This window comes from Pseudopodoces humilis, chromosome 1 (genome assembly GCF_049639895.1).
Source record: "Pseudopodoces humilis isolate 2021_Gansu_Grassland_sample_001 chromosome 1, ASM4963989v1, whole genome shotgun sequence".
NCBI lineage: Eukaryota > Metazoa > Chordata > Aves > Passeriformes > Paridae > Pseudopodoces > Pseudopodoces humilis.
The window spans coordinates 77,096,082-77,102,081 of NC_142200.1; positions in this window are offsets into that span (position 1 = coordinate 77,096,082).

The following is a 6,000-nucleotide window of genomic DNA, read 5'->3' on the forward strand; positions in this document are numbered from 1 at the left end:
TGAAACTTACCTTGCTGTACTGTGCCTACCTCCTTTCCCAAATTCATGGCGAGGGACTAGGCAGCAAAAACAGAGCTCACAGACAGTCAGCAGATTTGCTCCAACACCCCTACTATACAGCTACCCAGATGTGTGCAATGACATGCTGTATAGAAAGAAGTTCACAGCTGTCTACTCTCCACAGCCATGAAGAATGTACCACCTCTTAGGATATTCACAGGCCTGTCTGGAGCAATAGCTAAACATAAAAGCTCGTGATAATGCTGTTATGAGCAAGCATAATGGGAATATGTTTCACTATTAAGGCAGTACAGCTGAGCAACCTTTAAGTTTTTTCCTTTAAGAAATAAGTGCCTAACTGCTTTCAATTCATGGCCTTCTCATTGGACCTTACGGAGTTCCCATATATTATATCAGTTTCGGTGTGTTCTAGATCAGTCCTTTAATTTGAAATTCAAACCTTGTTTTCTCATGTAGATTTACCAGAAATAATAGTATAATTGAATATATTTTTCATATGAAATATACATGAGATATTTTACTATTCAGGTGTTGGAGGTACTTGTAATTATCCAGTTGACTTTTGCTATAATAAGGCCTTTTTTTTCAGCTGATAAATAGTTGAGTTCTGTGAAGAAAAGCATTGACAGTCCTTGCCTTTCCAGCACTGCACTGTAATTAGGGATACTGAAATAATTCTGCAGTTCCCTGATTTTGTGTATTGTCTTGCAAATCTCTTTCATGGCCTGCTTGTCAAAACCAGCAAAGCAGGAAAACTAGCTTTGAATATTGTTTGGTGGTGCAGAAAGAATAGTTGCTCTACCTGCTACAAATATTATAAAGGCTCTTAGTGTAGAGTCATTTGTGCAGTAGTTTGGAAGCCATTGAAATTATTTTTAGAACTATATTCACTGTAGGCAAGAACAAGGAGACTTTTACTTGTATTTACTCCTTTTTATAAGCATTCGTATTCAATGAAAGACTTTGTATTGGCTATTTCGCTTCAGGGATGATTCATTATGAAAGTATATTCAATGCAAAATTATCAATTAATGGATTATGCTCTTAACTTTTTATCTATTGAAGCATAAATGCACAAATTTATTAAAATATATAGTTTTTGCAGAACAATACAGATGCATTTGTGTTACATATATGTATGTATGTGCATGCTGCTTTCTGAACTGAAGTAGCTTTTGTTGATGTTTGTGTAAGGGATAAGCTGGAATGCATGGGGCTCTGCCTGAGAACTGGTGACGAGACAGACAGACAAAAACTTCTAGGTCAGGATTAAAAGGTAGACTAATGTGTAAGGCTGTAAAATCACCAGATTAGGAAGTAAAATATGGGATCTTCTTCAGAAAAATGGAAGCAACCTTGTGTTTGTAAGCCTTTGGGCCTTACGAGCATTTTCCTGGCACAGGCGATAAAGGAGTTCATGGGGCAGGTGCTCTGTTATATCTGACACCTTCTGAACAGAGAATGGATTGAGAGCAGCCCTGTGCAGAAGGACTTGGGCAATTTCATGGATGAAAAGCTGTACATGAGCAGGCAATATTTGCTTGCAGCCAGAGAGCCAACTGTATCCTAGGCTGCATTAAAAGAAGTTTAGCCAGCAGGTCAATGGAGGTGATTTTGTCCCTGTACTCTGCTCTCGTGAGATCTAGAGTTCTGCATCCAGCTCTGGGGGCCAAAATACACCACCATGGACCCAGATGAGGGTCACAAGGATGATCAAAGGGTTGAAGCGCCTCTCCTATGAGCACAGGCTAAGACATCTGGGGTTTACAGCCTGGAGAAAAGAAGGCTCTGGGGAGGCCTTATAGAACTTCCAGCACCTAAAAGGAGCCTTCAAGAAAGGTAGAGAAGGATATTTTTCAAGAGAATATAGTGATAGGTCGGGGGAATGATTTTTATCTGGAAGAGGGTGGGTTTATGTTTGGTATTAATTCTTTCTTGTGAGAGTGGTGACACTAGAATATGTTGCCCACAGAGATTGTGGATGCCCCATTCATGGAAATGTTCAAAGTCAGGCTGAGGGGGTCTTTGAGCTACCTGGTCTAGTGAAAGTGTCCCTGCCCTAGGCAAGAGTCATTAAGGTCCCTTCCAATTAAAATCTTTGTATGATTCTATGATTTTGGGTAGTCCCACACTTAGAGACTTTTGTGCATATAGTTTCTCAGAAGTTCTACACTGGTCTGGAACCTCAGTGTGTACAGGGTTTATCTCTTTATTTTTCATTCTTCTCTGGAAACTGTGTGTTCCATTTTATAGGTACTTTGAGGCCAAAAATTCCTTGTCTACAGACTTTTTCAAAGTTGGCTAGCACTGTGTACAGCATTTGACATTTCAAGAGTTTAAATTTTGTCCTTTAAACTACTCATTCTTTTAAAGTCGACACACAGAAAATTTTACCAAAAAAAAAAAACCAAAAACCAGTGGAGGAGTGTTAGTTTTCAGAAGACTGCAATTCAGGGGAGACACAGTCTGCTGGAGGCTTACAGGATGCCATGGCATAGAAACCAGGTTGTTTCAAGGAGGAAGGTTTGAAGAGACATTGCATTTAAGTGACAGTATTAAATAGTCCATTGCAGAAAATCAGGCATTGCACTGAATTGTATTTCAAGTATACTGAATGTAAATCATTATATCTGTAACTTTTAAAAGAAGGTCTGTTTTTAAGACTTCACAGACTTTTACTTTGGGATTTTTTTGATGTTCTATTCTTTCAGAAAAGATATGTAAACACTGGTGTGGAGGAGTGAGCAGTCTGACTTTTATTGTTATTACTGTTCTTATTTTGACAACCTATTAGTAGATTCTAAGTAGTCAGTGAAATGTGGCTTTCAGTGATTTGGAGGTTGCAGAAGATAATGAAATGTGAAGGAAGTTGTCCATGACATGCAGGTAAGTTATGTGTCCCTGTGATGTAAACTAATACAAAGAAAGGCTTCTGGTCATCCGGGACACACTAGTTAGGTTTGGCACATATAGCAGCATACTCCATTGCATGGATCAAAAAACAGACGCAGACACAGATTACAGAGCACAGACTGTATATTCCTTACACAAGTTGGTATAACTCTTGAAACTTCTCTAGTACTTTGTATTGTTGCCATGTTAATCTACTGGTTCAAAGGAGTTCTTCTGGGAAAAGATACAAGACAATATCTGTCAAATGAGGAAGCTGTCAAAATAATGACTCCATGGACTCTCTGATAAGGGCTAAGTCTAAATTTCAAAGCAGGTGCCCCCTGTGATGTGCTCTGCATATCTTGTGTGAGTAGGATGTAGACATGCTCTTTTGCATTTCTCAATTCACTGATTATTTAAAACTTCTGTTGTTACATTTCCAAGCCTTAAACTGTATTTTATGTGAACAAGTTAAATCTGTCTTTATTTAGTATGGGGCCACATGTCAACCCATACCCATTGAAGTTCTTCTTCATCAATGCCAATATGTAATACCATTGACACATTTTTTTTTTATAAAAAAGAGTAAATGTTTATTGTCACACTTACTGGAAGGAACACACCAGTATGCTCTTCTGCCTCATTTTGAATGCCTGAAAAGTACTTTTCTTTTTCTGTCTTACTATTTTATTTTCTTTTCCAGTTTGGATCACTATTTTGCTGCCCACTGTGTGAGAATGATCTGGCTTCTTTCTGCAATCTTGCAACCAGATTTCTTCCCAGAAAAGGGAAGCATCAGCTATAAAAACGTAAGTATATCAAGCAGCTAGGTAGCCTTACCATTTTGGTGTGCTACTAAAGGATTTATAGGTTGCATTTTTTAAATGCATCAGGTCCTTGAAGAGTTTGCATAAGCCTCAGAAGAGAAGTAGGTCTTGCTGCAGTTTACCTCAAGATGTCTTGTAGCAGAGACCTATTTGCATTCACAAATCTGCCGTATTCTCTGTAAGCAAACCAATATCATGCTAAAAGTTGTTATGTAACAGAGAAATCTAGAAAAGTAATAAACTGGCAAAAATAGCACTTGTTAATAACCATCACATAGTGGCCTGATCACATTGAAATAAAGGGGAAAGTAAATGTGCTGTATAGCATGTGACTGATATATCAAATAAGATTCTATGTACTGGATTTGTAGTATTCCTTTTATGTCTGACAATATTAATATCAGAAGGGACAGTTGTGATAAAAAAAAATATAAATAAGCCCTGCTGCTTTGCCATGTGTATTTCCCATTTAAACCGATTTAATTTCAACTCAAATTCTGATATCATGGGAACATCTATTTGCCCGAGGACAATAGTGTGTGCAAGTGAGTTAGAGATGGATGAATAGGACTTCAAATGGGGAATTTCTAAGACTAGCTGAATACAGAGAATAAGTGGAAGACCTAATGGAAACAGGAAAGGTAATGCTTGAATTATGAAATCAAATATAGTATTAGTGATTCTTTGCAATGTTGGAAAAAAGTAAGGAATTAGAGGAATCAGAAAATAAATGGAAGGCTTAACCAAAGTAAAAATGAGTAAAAAAGAGGTGTGTAGGTAAGGTAAAAATGTTGAGTGAAGAGAAGGTGTGGAAATGCACGAACTAAATTACACCAAATTATACTTTGAAAAGGTTAAGTCACAGTGAAATATTTTCTCAGCAATAGTTTGTTTGGTGTGGCCTATCTTAGGTTTCAAAAAAGGGGAACTGAATCACTGTCTTACTGTCCTACTGTAAGAATCCAGTCCCTTTTCTGGGTAATGTTAGTTTATTGATTTGTTTTATTCTTAAAAACTGTTTAAAAGAATAAAATTTTGAGGTTTTGATAGAGTACGTCAGAAAAGCAGCAGAGTTGTTTTTTTTTTCCTTCACATATAATATGCCAAAGTGCTCACAGATATTTGAAGCTCTTTTCTGTAGCTACTCCTTTTTCAAGATATTACTGAGGTCATAAAAACTTTAGAAATTCTTTGGAAAAGAACCAAGACCACCTGAATGGGAATGAAGTTTTCTTAATAAGGTTTTATATTTATTCATTCATTCCATTAAAATGACACCTCACAGTATATTAATTTTCAGTGTGTGTGTTTCATTATACCTCAAAGGCTTAATTTGATATGTAGCAATGGGACATGACTAACACTATTGGTTCCTGTTACCGTGAAAATGAGACTACTTCAGATGAGAGAGCTTTGTTTAAACAGCTTAGAGATAGTTCCAGCTTATGTTGCCTTTTTATTTGCCTTTGGCAGATAGCAGATTTCAGATATTAATCTTTGCAAATGAATGCAAAACAAAAGTAATATATTTTAAATGTAGCATAAGTCATGATTAGCAACTTTAAAATTTATAAATGAGAACGTTGACAAATTGCAAGTGTTTCTGAGGCCAGTAGATTTAGGTCAAATGCAACTATCATAAGAATTATCTTATTAATTACCCGTGCCTACCTTCATATCTACTAAGGCTGATGTTTGAGTAACAAAGAAGAGTTAAAACTATGTACTTCAAATGAAATAACAATTTTACATAATCAATCTTCTTTAATTATCAGGTGTTTTACTCTAGTAAAATTAATTATCAGGTGTTAGTGTCTTTAACAGTGTTTTACAAAAGGTGATGTAGTGATTTTGTTTGCAAAAAATAATAATTTGCCTATATCTGGTAATGCTAAATGGTACTTGAAAGTTATCTAATCTGAAAATAAACTGAACTTCTGAATTTTCTATTGTTATATATTCAAAATTTATTTTTCTGCTTATTCTGTGATGATGGTGTATTTGCTTAGAAAAACTAGAAACATTTACAGAATATTTTTCATCAACAGTCAAATAAACCAGTGACTTAGTGAGCATTGTAAAGTGACTTATTCAACTACTGGAAAGCAGACTTCATGCAATAACACTAACAACCTACATATTTCTTGGGTATAGTTTGGCATCATTGAAAATTACAAGGGACTGAAACAAAAAAAACCCCAAGGTCTATTAAAAATTTTTAAGATTGCAGATATCATATACCTCTGTATGAGTGTTTAAG